Consider the following 27,678-nt stretch of genomic DNA (forward strand, 5'->3'; position numbering starts at 1 on the left):
GTGGCCTCGGATTTGCACCATATGTGCTTGAGAGGCCCTGTATTTCTTTCTCTAATGAGGTTAACTTGGTTGATATACTATTCACTGTTTAGTGCCAGAAACCTAACCCTTCATGTGTTTAGGAATGTTTTTGTTTTAAAAAAAACTTGTATTCTGTACAGATAGGAACCAGTTGTAATTCCATATGTTGCGATAATTATGTCTTGTTGTATACACAATTGGGTTGCGGGGGACACTTCCCACTTCCGTATAGCTGCACGTTAGTTAGCATGTTCTCTTAGCTTATCATGTTTACTGTTTGCACTCTCAATGATGCCCTGCCCTTAGATGTGACCGGTTATCAAAGACCCCCCTTTACTTGTAAAGTTCGATCACCCACCAACTAGCTCATGGAGACAGGTTACCGGATTTCTGCGGTTCGCCGCGATCTATTAACCAAGCTATTTTGGACTCAGTACAAACCCTTCTTCATAACGCTTAGAGCGACATGGGATCTCAGGCCTACTCAATAAATAAAGCCCATCTTGGTTAAGCTTAAGTCAATATAGGGGAGGGAGAGAGTTACGGGCTAGCTTGGAGTGTTTGGTGTCCCCAGCAGGCCAGTACTAATTTATTCTGAATGTTATGTCAAAGGTTGGTTATCTATAACGTTTACATATGCTATAAATATCACGTTGCTTCCTTATTCTAAGTTGTATATAATTCACGTCAGTAAAGGGGCTTTTCCCCGATCTCTGTATTTTCTGTTAGTTACAAGGTATATAATTCTCTTTTACACGCCAATTCCTGGGATTTCCATGAAATCTTAGGTTAAACGCTTCTTATTTTCCTTGTAGCACCTACTTGGATTTCATCCCTTCTCTAGGTATCCCCTCTACACTTTTTTCTTACCCATCTTTATCCCCCCCCCCCCCCTCCTTCTTTTTTTTTTTTTTCCTCTTGCGTAGGGGTCAATATGTCCCAACAATATAAGTCTAAGAAATTTGGCGATCACTCCATAACCCTTACAACCATGAACGCAAAGGGTCTAAATAATCCTGGCAAACGCTCTATAGCCTTTAGGGAACTACAAAAATCTCAGAGCCATATAGTCCTTGTGCAGGAAACACACTATAAAAAAAAAAGGTAAAGAACCCAAATGGCATAACCCCTTGTTTCCCCTCGCGTATTTCGCATCTGGCCAAAATAAAAAAGGGGGAGTGGGAATAGTCTTCAACAAGTCAGTTCCCTTCCTTATGACACACATAGAAAGAGATCCCAACGGGCGGTTTCTGATTCTGGTTGGCACTCTCTTCGGACATTACATTTGTTTCCATATATTCACCCAATCAAGGACAGGAGACCTTCCTAAAAGGCATCCCTGACCTTATTCTGGAACACTAGCGGGATCACATACCTGGCGGGCGACTAACTTAGTGGCTGACCCTTCAGCGGACACCTCAAGGTGAGTATCTTGTACACCCACCTCAACAATCGGTCAGGTTAATGACATACTTGCTAAATTAAAGCTTCATGACGTTTAGCGTACACTACACCCGACGGCTAGGGATTTCTCATTCAACTCTATCCCTCATAACAGCTATTCCAGACTGGACTACATATATACTGACTCTTGTGGTCTTTCACTCACCCACCGCTGCCTGATTGACCATATAACTTGGTCTGACCACGCTCCTGTCTCGTGCTCGATATTATGGCCAGATATCACTATCACACATAAAATATGGAGGTTGGATGATTCTATCCTTGACGATCCCTTAATTTTCAAAGATATACTTAAAACACTACAAGAATATTTTGAGAACACCCACCCGGATACACAAGCTTAAAACGAGAATTCCACAAGGGTTAAACTCACAATTAGATGTAATAAATTTCTGGCATTGAAAGTACGAATTTAAATGTTAAAGTTTATATTTATGTATCATCTGACAATAGACAAGATAGAATTGCTATATAGAAACTAGTTAAATATGTTTACAGCTTGCACTGAAGTTGCTCAGATACACAGATTTACTTATGTGTTTATTTTCAATTTTTATATTATTTTTTTCTTTTTTCTATTTCCATGTATGTGAATGCTCACGAATGTTTCTAGCCCTAAGAGAATACTAACATTATGATACTGTATATTGAATTGCATCTTTAAATACACTGTAAAGATCAAGACATGCATGTTTTGCAGGTACACAATACGAAATTTCATGTTCAATATCAGAATTGATATCTTTCCAAATTAGCTTAAAGGGACAGTATACACTCATTTTCATATAACTGCATGTAATAGACACTACTATAAAGAATAAGATGCACAGATACTGATATAAAAATCCAGTATAAAACGGTTTAAAAACTTACTTAGAAGCTGTCAGTTTGGCTCTGTTGAAAAGGCAGCTGGAAAGCCCACTGCAAGTGGCAAATAAGACACTCCCCCTTCTTTGCATATGAAAAGACCCTTTACACAAACAGGAGCAAGCTGGAGAAGGTAGCCGACAGTATTCTCATAAAACTTTGGGGCTTGGTTAGGAGTCTGAAAATCAGAGCAATGTTATTTAAAAATAAGCAAAACTATACATTTATTTAAAAAATGAGTGTATAATGTCCCTTTAATAGCTGTTATTCAATGTTCATAGTATGCATAACATCATATGATTTACCTATGTGCTTAACTTTATATTTGCTCCTATTGATGTTTTTATATTTCTTTTTGCCCAAAGATAGCACCAGTATGACAATATGTACAGAATTTTGTCTCTAAATGCATTGTAGAGGTTATTACTTTTATGATGTGAAGTAATAAGTTATGAAATTATATGTTTTGCACTGCACTGTTTTGCACTGCAATTAATCTTTTCAAATCTGAATAAATTCAATAGCTGTTATCCAATGTCAATATGTGCAACAGAATATGACATTTAACTTTATCCATTTCTATGGAGAGCCATGAAATTAAGGAGCTATTTGTATCATTTAAAACATTAGTAAACTAACTAGAGGTTACAAGTGTTCACCCCGCCTATGAGTGCAGTAAGGGGTTAAATGATCAAACATATGCTCCTTAATGAGGCGTGGATTGTTTAGGGAAGGTAGCTTGAAAACCAAGCAATCAGTGAGCAGTGTTCAATGTTTTAATTAACCTATCAAGAAGGAGAAGGTCTTTTAAAAGTTTGTGCAAGCTGTGTTCTAATTATGCTATGATTACGGCTGTTGCCGAAACATGTTAGCCATAAGGACACTGCATATGCCACTGACTGGTGGTTTCTGACTTTGTATGTAACTATTAAACCTGTTCAACTCCTTGAATAAAAGCTAAGTTTTATTACACCATTGGATGGACCGGTGCTCCTCGTTTTCTTTACCTTTATCTTGGATCTGAGGCGAAGTGAGCACGGTATTTCTGTTATCCAATAGAGACCTTAAAGGCTACAGAAGGATTTGCTGCATACAGACAACGGGGTGAGAGGGACACTTACAGTGCTGAAAGACGTCAGCGGTTGCGGGCTGAAAGAGGGAGACGAGCGGGTGTGCACAGCGAGCAAAGGTGCTTGACACAGAGGTTCAGATTGGATACCTGAATCGAAACCGGACTCACCTAACTACTCTCTTTAGGACCGACCTGAGCAACACATTACAGACCAGTTGTCGTTAACGCAGAATATTGCTCAAATCCAGAGCCTCTCTTACATGACTTTGTTATATGCCTATATTGACAGTGCTGAGGTTGATTCTTTTTGATTGTTGCACTGCAGCTCCTAGTTCAGTAACTTCAGTAAAGAAGTTGATGTCACAACGTCAACTTCTTTACTGAAGTTACTGAACTAGTTGTGAGTGCGACGCGACACAGCCGACACACAGAGTGGCACAGTGCAGAGACACTCAGCTCATCTGACACTCTGTGAGAGTCTGACTCCAAACGCCAGCCTGAGTCTCCTGAGCCACCACACACCTCCGCTCCTGAGCCTGAGGACTCCTGACGGCTGAGAAGACACACCGAGGCAAGTTGATGATGACAGATGACAATGGGCACTGTCTGACAGTCTGAGACGACTAGTAGAGTCACTGTCACTCTGATCATCTGACCGACCGTTGACGAACAGACTTGACGGCCGCACGTGACAACAGATTCTCAATCCGCGCCTCACAATTTCCCGCCCAGCAGTAGTCAGCCCAGAGACTCAGACATGCTCATGTCTGATTGGATGAGGGGCGGGCAGGGCTCCCGAGGCTTAAAGAGACAAGCCTCCGGTGGGAGCAGTATGGGCAGCAAGAGAGACTGCATTAGCTCTTATTCGCAACTGAGTGGCAGTCTCTAGCGGCCCATACAACACAATACATTCATATTGCGCAATGGAAGGGTAGCTAGCCTCTACTTTCTTGCGCAATATGAATGTAATTTTTTTTTTTTTTTAAACGTAATAAGTCAATAAACTTTTTTTGATGAAAAAAAAAAAATTGGGAAAAAAAATGATTTTTTATTATTATTAAAAAGGCTATAATACGCCACATTGGCCAGGGGAGGCACTGCCTCATCTGCCTCCTATGAGTGCACGTCACTGCATGACTCTATCCCTAACAGAAAAGAGACAGATTGGTTTCAGCGTGTCTAAACCTTCAGTCTCTTATCATTCGCTTCAGTGGCTATGTGCATGGAAGTTTTAGGTCTCATGACTGCAGTATCAGACGTAATCCTTTTTTTGCTTGTTTTCATATGGGACCTCTACAGTTTTGCATGTGGCACCAATGGTGCAGGGATCATACTCTGTTATCACAACGGATATGCTTAAATCCCAACTCTCCACTCTCTCTCACTTGGTGGTTATACTATCACCTTATTGTTTAAGCAGCCTTCTTTGTTTGTCTGGACTGTGATCATAACAGATGCATGTCTCAGGTTGGGGAACTTTTTAGGGGTCTCTGACAGCAAAAGGTGTTTGGAATCCTCGAGAGGTGAGGTTACCAATCTATATCTTAGAACTCAGTGCTATTTTCAGAGCTCTTCAGGCTTGGCCTCTATTGAGAGAGAATCGTATATTTGGCTTCAAAATGACAATGTCACAACAATGGCATATGTCATCATAAGGGGGGGGGGGGCGACTTGCAGTCCCCTAGCAATAAAATAAATATCTCTAATACTTTCTTGGGCGGAATCCAATTCTTGTCTAATCACTGTGATTCATACACCAGGTGTAGACAATTTGGAAGCAGATTATCTCAGCCATCAGATTCTACATCTGGTGAGTAGTCTCTCCATCCAGATGCGTTCTATAAGATTGTGCAGATGTGGGGTCCTCCAGACATAGATCTGATGGCCTCTCATCTAAACAAGAAACTTCCCAGATACCTCTCCAGGTCCAGGGACCCTCAGGCGGAAATTATGCATGCTCTAGCAGTTCCATGGTTTATCCAACCTGCTTACATTTTTTCACCTCTGGGAGTGATCTCAAAGATCATAATGGAACAACCTTATGTGTTTGATAGCCCCAGCATGGCCTTACAGGTTCTGGTATGCAGACTATGTCCAAAATGTCCAGTTGCCAGCCTTGGTCACTTCCTATAAGACCAGACCTTCTGTCTCAAGGCCTAGTTTTCCATCAGGAACTCAAATCTCTAAATTTGAAGGCATGGAAATTGAACACTTAGTTCTTAGTCATAGACATTTCTCTGACTCAGTAATTAACACTAGTAAGTAAGATTTATCATAGGGTTTGGAAAAACCTATATTTCATGGTGTTCCACTCAATTATTCTTGGCATTCTTTCAGAAATCCTAGGATTTTACAGTTTCTTCAGGATTGTTTGGATAACGTTTTGTCTGCAAATACTTTGAAAGGACAAATCTCTGCTCTGGAAGCAGCCTTTGGTAGAAAAGTTCTTCAGCCAGTTGTCTCCGTTAGATTCTAGTGCCTTTGATTTAGTTTTTTTTTTTTTTTTTTAAATTTTTAAGAAAATCATTTTTTGGATTTAATTTCTCAGCAGATTTAGCTGTTATTTTATCCCTCCCTCTCTAGTGACTCGTGGATTTCCACATTTTGGGTATTATATCCCATACGTCACTAGCTCATGGACTCTTGCATGAAAGAAAACATAATTTTTGCAAGAACTTACCTGATAAATTCATTTGTTTCATAGTGGCAAGAGTCCATGAGACCCACCCTATTTTTTGTGGTTATGATTTTTTTGTATAAAGCACTTTATTTGTTCCAGTTCCTCTTTTTGTATGCATTTTACTACTCCTTTTACACCTCACTTCTTGGCTACATGTTAAACTAAGGTATGTGTGAGGTGCATTTATAGGCATTTTGAGGTTTGGGAAATTTTGCCTCCTCCTGGTAGGAATGCATATTCCATACGTCACTAGCTCATGGACTCTTGCCACTATGAAACAAATGAATTTATCAGGTAAATTCTTACATAAAACAGAATTTATGCTTACCTGATAAATTACTTTCTCTTACGGTGTATCCAGTCCACGGATTCATCCTTACTTGTGGGATATTCTCATTCCCTACAGGAAGTGGCAAAGAGAGCACACAGCAGAGCTGTCCATATAGCTCCCCCTCAGGCTCCGCCCCCCCAGTCATTCGACCGACGGTTAGGAGAAAAAGGAGAAACCATAGGGTGCAGTGGTGACTGTAGTTTTACCAAGATAAATTTGAACCTGACTTAATTGCCAGGGCGGGCCGTGGACTGGATACACCGTAAGAGAAAGTAATTTATCAGGTAAGCATAAATTCTGTTCTCTCTTACTTGGTGTATCCAGTCCACGGATTCATCCTTACTTGTGGGATACCAATACCAAAGCTTTAGGACACGGATGAAGGGAGGGAACAAGTCAGGTACCTTAAACGGAAGGCTCTACTGCTTGCAAAACCTTTTTCCCAAAAATAGCCTCTGAAGAAGCAAAAGTATCGAATTTGTAAAATTTGGCAAAAGTATGCAGTGAAGACCAAGTCGCTGCCTTACAAATCTGTTCAACAGAAGCCTCATTCTTGAAGGACCATGTGGAAGCCACAGCTCTGATGGAATGAGCTGTAATTCGTTCAGGAGGCTGCTGTCCAGCAGTCTCATAAGCCAATCGGATGATGCTTTTCAGCCAAAAGGAAAGAGGTAGCAGTCTCTTTCTGACCTCTCCTCTTACCAGAATAGACAACAAACAAGGATGATGTTTGTCTGATGTCTTTAGTTGCTTTTAAATAGAATTTTAAAGCCCGAACCACATCAAGATTGTGCAAAAGTTGTTCCTTCTTAGAAACTGGATTAGGACACAGAGAAGGAACAATGATTTCCTGGTTAATATTTTTATTAGAAACAACTTTCGGAAGAAAACCAGGTTTAGTACGCAAAACAACCTTATCTGCATGAAACACCAGATAGGGTGAATTACACTGCAAAGCAGACAATTCTGAAACTCTGAGCAGAAGACAAAACCTTACAAGATAATAACTTAATATCTATGGAATGTAAAGGTTCAAACGGAACCCCTTGAAGAACTGAAAGAACTAAATTAAGACTCCATGGAGGAGCCACAGGTTTATAGACAGGCTTGATTCTAACTAAAGCCTGTGAAAACGCCTGAACGTCTGGTACTGCTGTCAGCCGCTTGTGTAACAGGATAGACAGAGCAGATATCTGTCCATTTAATTAACTAGCTGAAAAGCCTTTCTCCAATCCTTCTTGGAGAAAAGACAAAATCCTGGGAATCCTAACTTTACTCCAAGAGTAACCCTTGGATTCACACCAACAAAGATATTTCCGCCATATCTTATGGTAAATTTTCCTGGTGACAGGCTTTCTGGCCTGGATCAGAGTATCAATAACTGATTCAGAGAACCCACGCTTAGCTAGAATTAAGCGTTCAATCTCCAAGCAGTCAGTTGCAGAGAAACTAGATTTGGATGCTTGAATGGACCCTGTAATAGAAGATACTGCCTCAATGGCAGCTTCCATGGTGGAACAGATGACATGTCCACTAGGTCTGCATACCAAGTCCTGTGTGGCCACGCAGGCGCTATCAAAATTACTGAAGCCTTCTCATGTTTGATTCTGGCTACCAGCCGAGGGAGAAGAGGAAACGGTGGAAAGACATAAGCTAGACTGAAGGACCAAGGCGCTACTAGAGCATCTATCAATGTCGCCTTGGGGTCCCTGGACCTCGATCCGTAAAGAGGATGTTTGGTGTTCTGACGGGACGCCATCAGATCCAATTCCGGAATGCCCCATAGCTGGGTCAACTGAGCAAAAACCTCTGGGGTGGAGTTCCCACTCCCCCGGGTGAAAAGTCTGACGACTTAGAAAGTCCGCCTCCCAGTTGTCTACTCCTGGGATGTGAATTGCTGAGAGATGGCAGGAGTGATCCTCCGCCCATTTGATGATCTTGGTTACTTCCTTCATCGCTAGGGAACGCTTTGTTCCTCCCTGATGATTGATGTACACTACAGTCGTGATGTTGTCCGACTGAAATCTGATGAATTTGGCCTCCACTAGTTGAGGCCATGCCTGGAGCGTGTTGAATATCGCTCTCAGTTCCAAAATGTTTATCGGGAGAAGAGATTCTTCCCGAGACCATAGGCCCTGAGCTTTCAGGGAGTCCCAGACCGCACCCCAGCCTAACAGACTGGCATTGGTCGTGACAATGATCCACTCTGTCTGCGGAAGCACATTCCCTGAGACAACCACCAGAGAAGAGAATCCCTGGTTTTCTGGTCCAGTTGTATTTGAGGAGACAAATCTGCATAATCCCCATTCCACTGTTTGAGCATGCACAGTTGCAGTGGTATGAGATGAATTCGAGCAAAAAGGAACCACGTCCATTGCCGCGACCATTAATCCGATTACCTCCATGCACTGAGCTACAGAAGGCCGAGGAATGGAATGAAGAACTCAGCAAGTAGTTAAAAGCTTAAACTTCCTGACATCCGTCAGAAATATCTTCATTTCTACCGAGTCTATTAGTGTTCCCAGGAAGGGAACCCTTGTGAGCGGGGACAGAGAACTTTTTTCGACGTTCACCTTCCACCCGTGAGACATTAGAAAGGCCAGCACAATGTCCGTATGAGCCTTGGCTCTGTGAAAAGACGACGCCTGTATTAAGATGTCGTCTAGGTAAGGTGCTACTGCAATGCCCCGCGGTCTTAGTACCGCTAGGAGGGATCCTAGCACCTTTGTAAAAATTCTGGGAGCAGTGGCCAACCCAAAAGGAAGGGCCACGAACTGGTAATGCTTGTCCAGAAAAGCGAACCTTAGGAACTGATGGTGATCTATGTGGATGGGAATATGAAGGTACGCATCCTTTAGATCCACGGTAGTCATATATTGACCTTCCAGGATCATCAGCAAAATTGTCCGAATGGTTTCCATTTTGAATGATGGAACTCTGAGGAATTTGTTTAGAATTTTTAGATCCAGGATTGGCCTGAAAGTTCCTTCTTTTTTGGGAACTACAAACAGGTTTGAGTAAAAACCCAGTCCTTGTTCTGTAATTGGAACTTGTGTATCACTCCCATCTTTAGTAGATCTTCTACACAGCGTAAGAACGCCTGTTTCTTTGTCTGGTCTGAAGACAAACGAGAAATGTGGAACCTTCCCCTTTGAGGAGAGTCCTTGAATTCTAGAAGATACCCCTGAGCAACAATTTCTAATGCCCAAGGATCTGGAACATCTCTTGCCCAAGCCTGAGCAAAGAGAGAAAGTCTGCCCCCTACTAGATCCGGATCGGGGGCTACCCCTTCATGCTGTCTTGGTAGCAGCCGCAGGCTTCTTGGCCTGTTTACCCTTGTTCCAGCCCTGCAAGGGTTTCCAGGTTGCTTTGGGCTGTGAAGCGTTACCCTCTTGCTTTGCGGCAGCAGAGGTTGAAGCAGGTCCGCTCCTGAAATGAGCCTTGTTTTTGGCCTTAAACGGTCTATCCTGCGGAAGGGCATGGCCCTTTCCCCCAGTGATATCCGCAATAATTTCTTTCAAATCTGGACCGAAAAGGGTCTTTCCCTTGAAAGGAATGTTTAGTAACTTTGTTTTGGACGACACGTCAGCCGACCATGATTTGAGCCAAAGCGCTCTTTGTGCCATAATGGCAAAAACAGAATTTTTCGCAGCTAACTTAGCTAATTGGAAAGCGGCATCTGTGATAAAAGAATTAGCCAGCTTTAGAGCATGAATTCTATCCATGACTTCGTCATATGAAGTCTCCCTCTGGAGCGACTCCTCCAGCGCCTCAAACCAAAAAGCCGCTGCAGTAGTTACAGGAATAATGCAGGCAATTGGTTGAAGAAGGAAACCTTGCTGAACAAACATTTTCCTCAGTAAACCTTCCAATTTTTTTATCCATAGGATCTTTGAAAGCACAACTGTCTCCTATTGGAATGGTTGTGCGCATGGCTAGTGTTGAAACTGCTCCCTCTACCTTAGGGACTGTCTGCCACGCGTCCCGTCTGGGGTCATTTATGGGGAACATTTTCTTAAAGATGGGGGGGGGGGGGGAACAAAAGGTACACCTGGTCTCTCCCACTCCCTAGTCACAACATCCGCCACCCTCTTCGGGATCGGAAACACATCAGTGTATACAGGGACTTCTAGAAACTTGTCCATTTTACACAATTTTTCTGGGACCACCATGGGGTCACAATCATCCAGCGTAGCTAAAATCTCCTTAAGCAGTACTCAGAGGTGTTCCAGCTTAAATTTAAACGCTAAGGAATCTGATTCTGCCCGCTGAGAAACTTTTCCCGTGTCAGAAATTTCTCCCTCGGACAGCACATCCCTCACTGCCACTTCAAAGTGTTGTGAGGGTACAACGGATAAATCATCCAAAGCTTCTGATTGCTCATCCTCTGTTCTTAAAACTGAGCTATCACGCTTCTTAGGAAAAACTGTCAGTTTGGATAGAAATGCCGCAAGGGAATTATCCATGACTACTGCTAATTGTTGTAATGTAATAGGGCCCAATGCGCTAGAGGTACTAGGCAACGCTTGCGCGTGCGTAACTGGTGTCGACACATGGGGAGAGGAAGGAGGACTATCCTCGTTACCTTCCGTCAAAGAATCATCTTGGGCTACATTTTTAAGTGTCACTGCATAGTCTTTAAAATGTTTAGATACCTTAGCACACTTTAAACACAAATGTAAAGGGGGTACCGCCATGGCTATTAAACACATAGAACAGGGTCTATCTGTAGGCTCAGACATGTTAAACAGACTTAGACAGCACTCAAATACAGTAAGATACAATTTTTGAAAAAAACGGTACTGTGCCTTTAAATAATAAAAAGCGCACACTTTTTTTACTAAACCTCAAAAAAACATCCAATCTTTATGAAATTTTCACCATATGATCCTAATGCTTTGAAATGATTGCACAGTAAATTTCCGGTTAGCACGCAGGTGCTATCAAAATCCCTGATGCTCTCTCCTGCTTGACCTTGGCAATCAGACGAGGGAGCAGAGGAAACGGTGGAAACACATAAGCCAGGTTGAAGGACCAAGGCGCTGCTAGAGCATCTATCAGCGCTGCCTTGGGATCCCTGGACCTGGATCCGTAACAAGGAAGCTTGGCGTTCTGGCGAGACGCCATGAGATCCAGTTCTGGTTTGCCCCAACATTGAATCAACTGTGCAAACACCTCCGGATGGAGCTCCCACTACCCCGGATGAAAAGTCTGTCGACTTAGAAAATCCGCCTCCCAGTTCTCTACACCTGGGATATGGATAGCTGATAGGTGGCAAGAGTGAATCTCTGCCCAACGAATTATCTTTGAAACTTCCAACATCGCTAGGGAACTCCTTGTTCCCCCCTTGATGGGTGACCTAAGCTACAGTCGTGATGTTGTCCGACTGAAATCTGATGAACCTCACTGCCGCTAGCTGAGGCCAAGCCTGAAGAGCATTGAAAATCGCTCTTCGTTCCAGAATGTTTATCGGAAGGAGAGCCTCCTACTGAGTCCATGACCCCTGAGCCTTATGAGAGTTCCAGACTGCCCCCCAGCCCAGAAGGCTGGTATCTGTTGTTACTATTGTCCAATCTGGCCTTTGAAGTCCAGAAGATATTCCTGGGACACAATTTCCAACACCCAGGGATCCTGGACGTCTCTTGCCCAAGCCTGGGCGAAGAGAGAAAGTCTGCCCTCTACTAGATCCGTTACCGGATCGGGGGCCAATCTTTCATGCTGTCTTAGAGGTAGCAGCAGGCTTCTTGGCCTGTTCACCTTTGTTCCAAGCCTGTTTAGGTCTCCAGACCGGCTTGGACTGGGCAAAAATTTCCCTCTTGTTTTGTATTAGAGGAAGATGATGCCGCGCTCGTCTTAAAGTTTCGAAAAGCACGAAAATTAGTTTGTTTGGTCCTTAATTTGTTAGACCTATCCTGAGGAAGGGCATGACCTTTTCCTCCAGTAATATCAGAAATTATCTCCTTCAGTCCAGGCCCGAATAGGGTCTGCCCCTTGAAGGGAATATTGAGAAGCTTAGACTTTGAAGTAACATCAGCTGACCAGGATTTAAGCCATAGCGCCCTACGCGCCTGAATAGCAAACCCTGAGTTCTTAGCCGTTAGTTTAATTAAATGAACAACGGCGTCAGAAACAAATGAATTGGCTAGCTAAAGCGCTTTAAGCTTGTCAAGTATATCATCCAATGGAGTTTCTACCTGTAAGGCCTCTTACAGAGACTCAAACCAGAAGGCCGCAGCAGCAGTGACTGGGGCAATGCATGCAAGAGGCTGGAGAATAAAACCTTGTTGAATAAACATTTTCTTAAGGTAACCCTCTAACTTTTTATCCATTGGATCTAGGAAAGCACAACTGTCCTCGACGGGGATAGTTGTACGCTTAGCTAGGGTAGAAACTGCTCCCTCCACCTTAGGGACCGTTTGCCCGTGTAGCGGCATCTATTGGAAACATTTTCTTAAAAATAGGAGGGGGAGAGAACGGTACACCTGGTCTATCCCATTCCTTAGTGATAATTTCTGAAAACATTTTAGGTATTGGAAAAACAGTGTAAACAGGCACTGCATAATATTTATCCAATTTTCACAATTTCTCTGGCACTATAATGGTGTCACAGTCATCCAGAGTAGCTAAAACCTCCCTGAACAACACACGGAGGTGTTCAAGCTTAAATTTAAATGTAGACATATCAGAATCAGGTTGAAGCATCTTCCCCGAGTCAGAAAAATCACCCACAGAAAGAAGCTCTCCTGCCTCAGCATCTGCATATTGTGAGGGGATATCAGACATAGCTACTAAAGCGTCCGAGTGCTCTGTATTTTTTCTAGCCCAAGAGCTGTCTCGCTTTCCTTGTAACCCTGGTAGTTTGGACAATACCGCTGTAAGGGTATGATCCATAACTGTCGCCATGTCTTGTAAAGTAAACGCCATGGACGCGCTAGATGTACTTGGCGGCTCTTGAGCGGGAGTCCCTGGAGCGGGAGTCAAAGGTTCTGATAGGTGGGACGAGTTAGTCGGCATAACTTCCCCCTTGTCAGTTTCCTCTGGTGATAAATCTTTTAAAGACAGAATATGATCTTTATAACTTAAAGTAAAATCAGTACATTTGGTACACATTCTAAGAGGGGGTTCCACAATGGCTTCTCAACATAATGAACAAGGAGTTTCCTCTATGTCAGACATGTTTAAACAGACTAGCAATGAGACCAGCAAGCTTGGAAAACACTTTGATAAATGTAAACAAGCAAAAAATAAAAATGGTACTGTGCCTTTAAGAGAAACAAATTGTCAGAAATTGAAAAACAGTGATAAAAAGCAGTAAATTTTACAAAAATTTTTACAGTGTGTATAATAGACTAACAGAGCATTGCACCCACTTGCAAATGGATGATTAACCCCTTAGTTTCAAAACCAGATTAAAAAAAAAAAAAAACGATAAACGTTTTTCAACAGTCACAACAAACTGCCACAGCTCTGCTGTGGCCCTACCTGCCCATATAACAACTTTGAAAGGCACAAAAACCCTTTAGAGAGGTCCTAAGTGTTCAGGGGACTCCTTCAGGGAAACTGGATGTCTCAAGCTGCAAAATCTAATGCGCATTTAGGCGCGAAAATAGGCCCCTCCCAACCTGTATTCACAGTGAGAGGGCCTAACTAAACTATCCCTAGGCAAAATCTAGCCAGTCATGTGGAAAAAACTGGGCCCCAATAAAGTTTTATCACCAATATGTATAAAAAAATGTTTAAACACTTCCAGCAAACGTTTTATTTTTCAGTAATGTGAGAAAGTAATAAGAATATTGCCTTTTACAGCAAGCATGATACTAGTCGTTATTAAATCACTAATCAGGCTTACCTTAAATAAATCCGGTATTAACAGCATTTTCTAGCATATTCATTGCTCTAGAAAAATGTAAACTGCACATACCTCATAGCAGGAGACCCTGCACGCCATTCCCCAGCTGAAGTTACCTCTCTCTTCAGTTATGTGTGAGAACAGCAATGGATCTTAGTTACAACCTGCTAAGATCATCAAAGACCACAGGCAGACTCTTCTTCTACTTTCTGCCTGAGGCTAAAATAGTACAACTCCGGTACCATTTGAAAATAACAAACTTTTGATTGAAGATAAACTAAATAAAAACACCACATCTCTCTAGCTACTTCCTTTCTTGTCGAGAGCTGCAAGAGAATGACTGGTAGTGGCAGTTAGAGGAGGAGCTATATAGACAGCTCTGCTGTGGGTGATCCTCTTGCAGCTTCCTGTTGGGAAGGAGAATATCTCACAAGTAATGGATGATCCGTGGACTGGATACACCTTACAAGAGAAATACCAGCTTTTAAAATAGCCTAGGGTGTCTACCTTTCAAAAATATATGGTTTGATGATGTCAAATTACATTGGTAAGCTTCAGAAAGGTCCTAATAGGACATGGGTGCATGATGACATGTGAAAAATCCAAGTTGGAAAACTGGAATGCGCCCCCTAAAAATAAGGCCTTTTAGCCTGCTGAGAACCCAACAAATCTATTCATGGGTGGTATCACTGTACTCAAGAGATGTTGAACACATATTGAGGTGGTTTTTGTCAGTTACACATAACAGGAACTGAGAATCCATGCATTGGTGGAATCACTGTACTCAGAAGATCTTGTTGAACAAATATTGGTGTGTTCTTTGGCAGTAACACAACAGGAACTGAGAATCCATGCCTAAAGTACAATGTGTGTGACAAATAACACAAAAAAATGACTGCCCAAAAATTTAACAAAGACTGGTGGTTGAATTAGTGCATGGAAAGTGTTCAAATACAGCATTTCAAATACCCTAGGGTGTCTGCTTTTCAAAAATATATGGTTTTATGGGGGGTAAATTACATTGGCCAGCTTCAGAAATGCCCCAAATAGGACATGGATGCATGATGACAGATGTGAAAATTCCAACTTGGAAAGCGCCCCCTAAAAATAAGGCCTTTTAAACCCCTGAGAACCCGACAAACCTATTCATGGGTGATATCACTGTATTTAGGAGATGGTGTTGAACTCATTTTGAGGTGTATTTTGTCAGTAACACATAATAGGAACCGAGAATCCATGCCTAAAGTAAAATGTGTATGAAAAATTGTTATATTATTGCTATAGCATGCATGTATGTATGCATACAAGAACAAGGAGCGCTCAAAGCAAAAGGCTCCAGGATCCCATATGAGAAGAGTTGATGAAGGAAAGAACCCCAGGCAGGGTGTATAATAAAATCCAAAACTTTATTCTGATAAAGACGTTGTAAAAAAAAAAAAAAAAAAAAAACATGCCAAAGTGAAGAGCTCTTCACTTTGGGATTTTTCTTTTTTTTTTTTTTTTTTTTTTTACAACGTCTTTTTATCGGAATAAAGTTTTGGATTTTATTATACACCCTGCCTGGAGTTATTTTCTTCATCAACTCTTCTCATATGGGATCCTGGAGCCTTTTGCTTTGAGCGCTACTCGTTCTTGTATAATTGGATTCACTCGATGTTTAGGGCGTGTTAGGCAGTTCCGCCCGGAGTAGCAGCCAGGCCATAGGCTCAAACAATGGGGGGTGTCCCCGCCCACTCTCCATAGTGCCGGTTCCGTGTACCGGACTTGTAAGGCGAGCGCTCTCAGTGTTCACTGATTTCTATGGTAGAAAACAAGTAACGTTTGCCTCTAACATACACCCCGAGTCTAAACACCCTGTATCTGCCGCCCCGACATCACTGCAACCTAAATAAAATGTATTAACCCCTATCCCGCCGCTCCATGACATCGCTGCAACCTAAAGTTATTGACCCCTATTCCGCTGCCCCTGACACCACCGCCACTAAATAAACATATTAAACCCTAAACCTCTGGCCTCCCACATCAACACTAACTAAACCTTGCAACCCCTAAAACGTCAGCCCCCACATTCACCATAAACTAAAATTAAGCTATTAACCCCTAAACCTAACAACCCGCTAACTTTAAATTAAAATTACAACATCCCTATCTTCAAATAAATTTAAAAACTTACCTGTAGAATTAAAATAATTATCCTACAATTAAATTAAACTACCAATTAAATTAACTAAATTACATATTAAAGAAACCTAACCCTATAAATTATTTAAATATAAGGACATCCGGTGCGGAGCATCCTCTTCATATGGTCGCCGTTGTAAACTGGAACTTCAATACAAGTGACGCCATCCAACATTCCTATTGTTTGAAAGATTTCAATTAGCCAATAGGGTTTTGGCAGCTCTAATCCTATTGGCTGATTGAAATCTTTCAGCCAATAGGAATGCAAGGGACGCCATCTTGGATGGCGTCACTTACATTAAAGTTCCAACCATATAGAGAGGATGCTCCGTGCCGGATGTCTTCAGGATGGACCCGCTCCACACCGGATGGATGAAGATTTCTTGCCGGCTGGGTGAAGATGGAAGAGGCCACCCGGATGAAGACTTCTTGCAGTCTGGATGATGACTTCTCCGGCTGGATAGGTCGTTCAAGCGGGACTTCAAGAACTGTAAGTGGATCGTCTGAATTGGGTGGATTTTATTTTTAGATTAGGGTCTGTGCATGTAAAAGAGCTAAATGCCCTTTTAAGGGCAATGCCCATACAAATGCCCTTTCCATGGCAATGGGGAGATTAGGTTATTTTAGATAGGGTTTTTATTTGGGGGGGTTGGTGGGTTTTACTGTTGGGGGGTGTTTGTATGTTTTTGTACAGGTAAAAGAGCTGATATATTTGGGGCAATGCCCCAAAAAAAGGCCCTTTTAAGGGCCATTGGTAGTTTATGGTAGGCTAGGATTTTTTATAAAATGGTTAACTGCAAGGAAAACAGAAACAGAGGCGCCACATGTGTAGATCAATCAAAACTGACAAAATCCAAGCAAGATGAGATACAGGATACTCACAAACGTGAAGGCACTCTCTTGTGTCTGTAGGGGCAGGCTGGTATTTTAACAGCAAACCAGCTGGCTGTACCAAGGGATCCCCGTCAGGATATCCTACAGTTGTGGTGGATCTCACAACAGCAACCCTTAACTAGGTTACTTCCAGCAAAAAGGAAAATATGTCCAGAGGGGAGGAAGGCTAAACAGCCTTATGGTTACTGGCAAGGGAAATGCCACACGAACACCAGATTTGTTAAAAAAGTTTCAAGTATTTTATTTTTCAAAAGATAAAAAATACCATCAGTAACAAATTACAGCTGGGTGTGTTATATGGCAAGTCTCCTTGTATATGCAGAGATAATAGCGACGCGTTTCTCAGGGAAGACCCTGTTTCATCAGGCTTGTATACTCTAAAACAGTTTAAATCCCCTTTATATAGGGATCAGTAACCATATGTTTGCAATAAACCCTCCCTTAACATCAACCAATAAAACCTTTCCTTTCCAAAGACTCCCACTTGTTGCCTTAATTAGAAGTTTATTATAATTTTTTCTTATGTACTATGTTCACTTGATAAGGAATCCATGAGCAATAACCCTAATGTGGTTGTCTGTGAAATTAGATCTAAATAATGATGTGTCGATTATGAGATCGTTATAAGTGTGTAAATGTAAACAAACTCCGTAGGTAATCGTTCCTTGACCAATTGTAAGCCATCTTAAGGGGGCTTGTATAATTTGAGGCATCTAATTGGTTTATGTGCTCCTAGTCTGATGACTGCAAGTACCATCATGCCTCTGTGCCGGAACTACAAGGAAAATGTGTCTGCGTGATTGCATGTTATTCTCTAACCGGCTAATCTAAATGACTACAAGTACCATCATGCTTCTATATTCTATACCGGAAGTACCCGGATAATGTGTCCGCGTGACTGTTACTTTGTAGTCCTTTTGTTCCTGGAGGGGGCTTGTACTTATTGATCCATTTAATTGGTTAGTGTCACGTTACAATGAACTGTAGCTGCCATCTTGCTCTGATTAACTACAATTACCATCATGCTTCTGTGTGTCATATCAAAAACGCTCTCTGATTGTCTATTGGACATTCACTTAAAGTTTCCCCACGAAAGCGCATTGGGTCAACTTATAATACTTTTGCAGATGAACATATTGCGCTCCCCAATATGATAGTGGGGGCACCAGAAAAGATAATAAATTGTATATATAAACAAAAAAATAGTTACTGTAAAACTCAATATTCTCTCTTTATGTTAATGTGGTGACAAAAAATAAATAAAAAGTGCTATAGATAACTAAACTATACTATACTCACCCTATATAATTGTAACTAAAAACTCAGATTTTTGACATGAATATATAATGTCAGTGCGCATTGATATGTAATAGAAGTGACTTTCCCTTTTCACCTTATGAGATATATTAATCCCCACCATTATGATGGTAGTAATAATTGTGAGAGTGAAGGATGTACTGTGTGAGGTGTTATATATTATACTAAATATGTTATAAAGAATAAAAGTGAATGGTCATGTTTAGGACACTTGTGGCTAATGCAACATAAGTGTGTGTAAAGACAGCTACAAATAGTGTGAAGGTGATTGTGAATTCATAATAATGTTTTAGACTACCACTTCGTCTAAGCTATACCCTACTGTTGTGATAAAGTGTTGATGTGATTATTTCTGATAAGTGAATGCCTATTGCAATATATAATGATGATAAAGTGGTTGTGTCACCACGTCAAGTAGTCTCAATGTATACGGCTATGTGAATGCCAATTTGTATAATAGGTGTAATGATGTAATATGTTATTATCCTAATTGGATATAACTAAGCAACAAGTGAGCTAGGAAAGTCCAGTATACAAAAGCTCCCACTATTTACAAAAATAAAAAAGGAATACATAGAGCATCTCAATAACGATGTATCAAACAATCTGCAAATAAGACCGTGTTAAACATACTAATCTCCAGAAATGTTAGAAGAGCCCATAATAAATCTAACACTATAACCTTGGCATACTATAAGAATAACTTAAGAAAATGCAGCAGAATCTATAACTTCATTGAGGCCAGTGGGAAATAAACTATTGAATTTGAAGATCAAATATGTTTCTCTTTGTCTAAGCTTACTAAACCTATTGTACAGATTGCTTTTGGGAATACATTCTATTGGAGTGATTTTAAATGGACATTTTCCAGATATATATTTTTCACAGATATGGCGGGATACACTATGTTTAGATGACTTTACTTTGATGTTCCTTAAATGTTCACTCCACCGAGTCCTGACCTTCCTACAGGTCCTGCCTATATATTGTATCCCACATTCGCACGTTAGTGCATAAATGACAAAGCTAGAGTCACAAGTCATTTTGTTTTTGATGGGAAATGTCTCCCCGGTATTATGTGAAACAATCTCAGTGGAACCCTGAGTAATGTGATCACACATAAAACATAGTTTCTTACCACATCTATAAACTCCCGTCTTATTAAAGATGTTGTTACCGTTCTTTCTTGTTAATCTAAATGTATTGGCAATATTCCTTTTGGACATGACAACCTTACTTGGGGCCAATTTCTGTTTGTATGTAGGTGCTCTTTTGAAAACTAATTTTGGTTGTGGTGGTAAAGTTTTATTTAAAATCGGATCTTTAAGGAGGATAGGCCAATGTTTTTTTAGAACTTTGTTAATAATTCTATGGTTAGAATTATACTGTGTGACAAAAAGTGGTTGTTTATTAAATGTTGTTTCCCTCTGGCTATTATGTTGATCTGAAGTAGTGACTGTTGATAGTAAAAGTTCCCTATCAAGGTCCCTGGCTCTCTGTTGGCCCGAACTAATTAATTCAGAGGGATACCCCTTTTCTAGGAATCTGGATGTAAGTATTCAAGCTTGTTGATTGTATTGTTCTATTGTACTGCAATTCCTGCGCAGACGACAGAACTGGCTAAATGGAATATTCGTTTTCCATCTTGTTAAGTGGTTGCTATTTGTAAATAGTGGGAGCTTTTGTATACTGGACTTTCCTAGCTCACTTGTTGCTTAGTTATATCCAATTAGGATAATAACATATTACATCATTACACCTATTATACAAATTGGCATTCACATAGCCGTATACATTGAGACTACTTGACGTGGTGACACAACCACTTTATCATCATTATATATTGCAATAGGCATTCACTTATCAGAGATAATCACATCAACACTTTATCACAACAGTAGGGTATAGCTTAGACGAAGTGGTAGTCTAAAACATTATTATGAATTCACAATCACCTTCACACTATTTGTAGCTGTCTTTACACACACTTATGTTGCATTAGCCACAAGTGTCCTAAACATGACCATTCACTTTTATTCTTTATAACATATTTAGTATAATATATAACACCTCACACAGTACATCCTTCACTCTCACAATTATTACTACCATCATAATGGTGGGGATTAATATATCTCATAAGGTGAAAAGGGAAAGTCACTTCTATTACATATCAATGCGCACTGACATTATATATTCATGTCAAAAATCTGTGAGAGTTTTTAGTTACAATTATATAGGGTGAGTATAGTATAGTTTAGTTATCTATAGCACTTTTTATTTATTTTTTGTCACCACATTAACATAAAGAGAGAATATTGAGTTTTACAGTAACTATTTTTTTGTTTATATATACAATTTATTATCTTTTTTGGTGCCCCCACTATCAGATTGGGGAGCGCAATATGTTCATCTGCAAAAGTATTATAAGTTGACCCAATGCGCTTTCGTGGGGAAACTTTAAGTGAATGTCCAATAGACAATCAGAGAGCGTTTTTGATATGACACACAGAAGCATGATGGTAATTGTAGTTAATCAGAGCAAGATGGCAGCTACAGTTCATTGTAACGTGACACTAACCAATTAAATGGATCAATAAGTACAAGCCCCCTCCAGGAACAAAAGGACTACAAAGTAACAGTCACGCGGACACATTATCCGGGTACTTCCGGTATAGAATATAGAAGCATGATGGTACTTGTAGTCATTTAGATTAGCCGGTTAGAGAATAACATGCAATCACGCAGACACATTTTCCTTGTAGTTCCGGCACAGAGGCATGATGGTACTTGCAGTCATCAGACTAGGAGCACATAAACCAATTAGATGCCTCAAATTATACAAGCCCCCTTAAGATGGCTTACAATTGGTCAAGGAACGATTACCTACGGAGTTTGTTTACATTTACACACTTATAACGATCTCATAATCGACACATCATTATTTAGATCTAATTTCACAGACAACCACATTAGGGTTATTGCTCATGGATTCCTTATCAAGTGAACATAGTACATAAGAAAAAATTATAATAAACTTCTAATTAAGGCAACAAGTGGGAGTCTTTGGAAAGGAAAGGTTTTATTGGTTGATGTTAAGGAAGGGGAGGGTTTATTGCAAACATATGGTTACTGATCCCTATATAAAGGGGATTTAAACTGTTTTAGAGTATACAAGCCTGATGAAACAGGGTCTTCCCTGAGAAACGCGTCGCTATTATCTCTGCATATACAAGGAGACTTGCCATATAACACACCCAGCTGTAATTTGTTACTGATGGTATTTTTTATCTTTTGAAAAATAAAATACTTGAAACTTTAACAAATCTGGTGTTCGTGTGGCATTTCCCTTGCCAGTAACCATAAGGCTGTTTAGCCTTCCTCCCCTCTGGACATATTTTCCTTTTTGCTGGAAGTAACCTAGTTAAGGGTTGCTGTTGTGAGATCCACCACAACTGTAGGATATCCTGACGGGGATCCCTTGGTACAGCCAGCTGGTTTGCTGTTAAAATACCAGCCTGCCCCTACAGGCACAAGAGTGCCTTCACGTTTGTGAGTATCCTGTATCTCATCTTGCTTGGATTTTGTCAGTTTTGATTGATCTACACATGTGGCGCCTCTGTTTCTGTTTTCCTTGCAGTTAACCATTTTTTGAAGATACACCATCGTTTGGGTGAAGACCGAGAGCTGCCTTATCTATCTATTTCTGGACTCATTTGGACTTCATTTGAACTTTTCCATTTGACCATTTGATACGTCTGTGTATATATATATATATATATATTTATATATTAACCATTTTTTAATATATATTTTTTAATTATTATTGCTCTTTATAATTTTTAGATTTATAATTCTATTCACATATATGGTATTACCAGGGGCATATTGATTGTATTACCATTCCAGTACTCTACTCTGCCCGTAGTTATTAGCGCCTCCTATAGGGGATTTGTGGTATTACATCAGTATCACAAATATCCCTGATAATATAGGATTTTTTATATTTTGGGGGGGGCTTAGGTGTAATTCGTTTTTATTTTTTTAGTAATTTAATGTTTGTTTTTGTAACTTAGGTTTCTTTGGGGGGGGTAATTTAGTACTTTTAATAATGTTTAATAGTATATTTAAATAATTTGAGCAGGTTTAGGTTTCTTTAATATGTAATTTAGTTAATTTAATTGGTAGTATAATTTAATTGTAGGATAATAGGGTAGGTTAATTGTTTAAAATAGTTTATTTTAATTCTGAAGGTAAATTTAAATATATTTGAAGATGGTGATAATTTTAATTTAAAGTTAGCGGGTTGTTAGGTTTAGGGGTTAATAGCTTAATGGCAGGGGGGGGGGCTGACAGTTTAGGGGATAATAGGTTTAGTTGGTGGTGGTGGTGTGGGAGGCCAGGGGTTAATATGTTTATTTAGTGGCAGCGCGGCAGGAAAGGGGTTAATAACTTTTGGTTGCGGCAGTGTCGGGGAGCGGTGGGATATGGGGTTAAACATTTTAGTATAGTGGCGCCATTTAGTGACAGGGTAAAAATAGAGAGGTATATCTATCAAGCTCCGAACGGAGCTTGAAGGGCCGTGTTTCTAGCGAGTCCGCATTCAGCGAGGTCTTGTGGACCCAATCCGCACTGTTGGATCAGGTCAACAAGACCTTTAATAAATTGGCCTCAAAGTTTGGAAAAAGCTGAATAGACGCGAGATGGATGACTGCTAGTTAACAGTCCGATGCTCATCGCCCCGTACTTGGTGCGCATCTTTTTGCTGGCTTTTTTCATAAAGGAGAGTGTTTTGAGATCTGCGGCCGTAATGTTAGGTGAGCGCATTGATGACATCTTGATACATATACCCCTAGCATAAAGTGTAAGGGTTAAAAAGAATCTGCGCAAAACACATAAAATTCATATAAATATTAAATTACAAATTTTCATAAGGGTTCAAAGGTATATGATATATTACTATGTATTTGACTGTCAAGGGATATATAGTATTCATACACTTTATATGTATATAAAGCCCTTTGTCTGCATTTTTATCTAACACCTGAGACCTCATATCTTATAACTTTTTTTGCACAATTTTTTTCAATAATTTTAATAGAAAGTTATAATGAGTGTAACTGTACTTTTTAAAGTATGTTTTTTATTTTTTGTGAAACTTTTTATTTGCCTTGGATTCACAGGTCCAGCTTATAGAATACACTATACAGAGTGCAGATGCACACTCTAAGAGGAGAGAAGTTGTAGCCATGTCAGAAGCATCAGCAAAATATTAAAACCCTTTTTTTTTTTTTTAAATCCTAACTTATGTGGTAATAAAAAAAAAAAAAAAAAAAATATATTATATATATATATATATATATATATATATATATATATATATATATATATATATATATATATATATACATATATATACATATACATATATATACATATACATATACATATATATATACATATATATATATATATATATATATATATATATATATATATATACACACACACACATACATATATATACATATATACATATACATACATATATACACACACACAGACTGATCCATATCATCCATAATCATTACAAACCCTCAGAGATGAACAGTACCACATTTTAAATGAGTTCTTGCTGCAGTAAAGAAACAGTCGTCAGTCTCACCAAACAGCTTGTTACATGGAAGTGTGGTCTGTGAGTCATTTAAAAGCTTCTGCTATTTATATACCAGTAAAGTCTGGCAGCTAAATGAACTAGATTGTTACATCTAACATTTATATGTATTTCATTTGCAGTTATTTCACCTATTTGAATAAAGATTTTAAATGCAGTATAACTAGTAAATAGATGTACAATTTACGAATAACATAATATCTCAAATAATTCACAAATTATTCTGATACCAGTTACATTTGTAACAGTGACATATGGTATTATATATGTTTTTATTCACACTTGCAGATCTCTTGGTTTTGTGCCAATGAAACTGTGCAGATGACATGGTAGGCAGATTCAATCTGCTATCAATTTTATTGCAGTTAGTTTACATAGAGACTCAAGTTTTGGATAAAACGGATAATGGTCTCCTAATAGTTTGGTTTCACAATGAAGCCTAATTTTTTTTAGCTGTCCCCAATTTTTTTAAGAAATAATGTACCTTCTAGTGTCAAATTTGTGACAAGCTTTAATTTCCTTTTCTTTTTCAGCTCTGTTGATTCACAGCTGTATCTTTTTGTTACCCTTATTTAAAAGGAAAGTCCTGTAAAATTCTGCTATGTTTTATAATGAATTAGTATTCTGCCACTCCATGTCTGCCTGCTATAGCACCACTGATATTTGAAGCACACTTTATTCTGAGCTGCCTTTCTTACTATTTGATGATAGCTTTATTTCGGTCAGAAATGATTCTTTGTTTTCTCATTTGTAAAACGATGCGCCAACAGCAAATAACAAAAACAGTTTATGCAAGCAGAAAGAGAAGAACCCCGTGCGGTATCTGGGAAAAGCGTCTCTGGCATTTAGAATGACAGATTGACTAATGCACTTATAATAGGAATTTACTGTTGGAGCACACAGTAGGTGTCATCTATAATAGACACAAAAATGTAATAAGGCACAATTTAGCTAATAATGAGACTGATTCATTTGATTCTTAACTTTTTGTTACCTAAGATTGTGATAGGGTTAAACAAGAATTTAGACACTATGGGATAGATTTATCATACCCCGGGCAGACCGGCTCGCAGAAACAGTTACATTGGGGCACATTTGGGCCTTGATAAAGCGACCCCTATAGCTGAAATACACTTGTGTTTAACTTATATAACACATTTTTGGCATATAAGTATCACTTCTGCTAGACTTAAAAATGCTCCTTATAGCTTCTTGCATCCCAAATTCATGATTTTTACGGGACCCCTAGTTTGGTAACATCTAATCACAGTTTTAAATGAGCAAACTTATCTTCCTTATGACCTCAGCTGTAAGATTATAGATTATTGGGGGGGGGGTCTTTTGTTATTGCAGTGAATCTTATAAACCACAAAATAAGATGTTTACATAGGTTTTTATTTAAAGGGTCATGAACGTTAAATTTTAGAAATCCATGATTCAGAGAGAATATTAAATTGAAAATATTTTCCAATTGACTTGTTTCCTGTGGTATTATTAGATAAAACTTAGCACCTTTCCATGATACTAAGGGCTAGATTTATCAAGCCCCTGCTGCAGCAAGTTCTCACAAGAACTTCCTCGCCGAGATTTATCAAGCAGCGGTCACCAGACCGCTGCTTCCCTAACATCTTCGCCACATCTATTCTGGCGAAATTCAATCTCCTCGGTCGAGTCCGACCGAGGAGATTGACCGCTCCTGCCCGCGCGTGATTGGCTGTGCACGGGCAGGGGGCGGGATTGCAAGAGCGCAAAATTGCACTCGTGTGCAATGTTAATTACCTGCGGGTAATTGTGCCCCGCCTCAGGGTTGATAAATCTAGCCCTAAGGAAGCCTCAGGAGTGTGCACTATATGGCAATGTACTTGCAACAACATTGGAAACAATGTTATATGTAAAGTGCAAAACAAACAACGGATACGTAATTCACTGTGCTATAGGGGGTACTAGATTATAAAGCTACCGGTGGAAAGAGTCCTCCTAGAAATCCCACAAGGAACAGAAAAGCAAAAAGAGATCATGGCCTCTGATCCAACAGACCTCACTGAATACGGCGAGCAATGCGCTCTCCATATTCAGCATTGCACCAGCAGCTCACAAGAGCTGCTGGTGCAACGCCGCCGCCAGCAGGGGGGTGTCAATCAACCTGATCAGGTTGATTTCCGGCGATGTCTGTCCGCCTGCACAGGTTATGGAGCAGCGGTTTTTGTGACCGCTGCTTCATCACTGCCGTTTCTGGCGAGTCTGAAGGTTCACACGTGCCCAGAAGCTCACTACGGCGCCCATAGGTATAATGAAGCGCAGACCATGGGGCTAAAATATACATGTAGTATCTGACTGATATTCTATAATGCACAAAGTAATTTGTCACCGTATTATATCTCAATTTAATTATCTATAAGAATAAAAATGACTAAAATAAAGATAAAAACAGTTTGAAGAAAGCATAAAACACCAAACCGCTGTGAAATAGCAGCCGAGGGCGGAACCAACCAGTGTGGTCCATATTAGAAAAACAGCAAATGAATTAGTTTAACGAAGCCCAACAGTGCGTGAGGCAAAGCAAGGTTCAGAATCCTAATGAGACAAACGGCCACAAACGCTCCCAGGGGCCGTGCGGTGAGACAGGAAGTCCCCAGTGTGACAGAAGCAACAAGGCGCCATTGGTACTTACACTGTGTGCTTGCAAGACGGTCTCACTCGGTAGTTCCCTTGCGGTCCCAGAGTGCACAGCGCTTCGGTTCCTCCTTTTCTAACGAGCCCAGAACTTTCAGCAGAACTAGCAGCTTGCTCTATACAAATCTACCGCAACTGTGACGAGGGATAGCAAACTACGAAAGCCCTGGTGGGCCACAAATAGAGCAATGCGTTTCAGCGGATTGCCTTTTTCAAACTCTCCATACGGGTTGTCTGTTACGCTTACAGCGCATGCGCATTCTTACAGGGAAAGTTGCTAATTCATGAATGGATCCTATCAGTGTAAAATGATAAATCTGTAGCTCGATAGTCCATTGGCTAGACGTGACATAATATATTTCATACATTTAATACAATGGTAAGTCAGACAGTTATTCATAACATTTCGTTTTTACAAAAATCCATTAATGAGTTAATGCTTAGATCGAAAGTGCAAGGAAGTTATAAATAAAGAATAAATAACATATAAATAATTTGGCACAAATAATTTTTGATACACAAAATTAACTAATTTAACATTAAAAGTTGGCATAAAAATTTGAAACAAACAAGTTTTAAAAAAACTATTATTGAATTCATAAATACCTCACTAAACAAATAAGCATGATTATATAAATAAAAAGGTTAAAATCTA

At 39.9% G+C, this 27,678-nt stretch overlaps 1 protein-coding gene across 2 annotated transcripts in view; it reads right to left on the bottom strand.

The window, feature by feature from the left end:
* The window catches only part of LOC128647644 (zinc finger MYM-type protein 1), a 39,815-nt gene extending 12,580 nt beyond the window's left edge, over positions 1-27,235 (bottom strand). Inside the window, exons 1-2 of one of the 2 annotated variants that reach the window (XM_053700395.1) lie at positions 27,022-27,235; positions 2,359-2,530 (exon numbers count right to left, since the gene is read on the bottom strand). The gene's annotated coding sequence lies outside the window, so the exon portion shown is untranslated. The remainder of the gene's footprint in view (positions 1-2,358; positions 2,531-27,021) is intronic. The other variant, XM_053700394.1, reaches the window with a different exon arrangement.
* Positions 27,236-27,678: the final 443 nt, after the last annotated feature.

The sequence above is a fragment of the Bombina bombina genome, chromosome 2 (genome assembly GCF_027579735.1).
Source record: "Bombina bombina isolate aBomBom1 chromosome 2, aBomBom1.pri, whole genome shotgun sequence".
Taxonomy (NCBI): domain Eukaryota; kingdom Metazoa; phylum Chordata; class Amphibia; order Anura; family Bombinatoridae; genus Bombina; species Bombina bombina.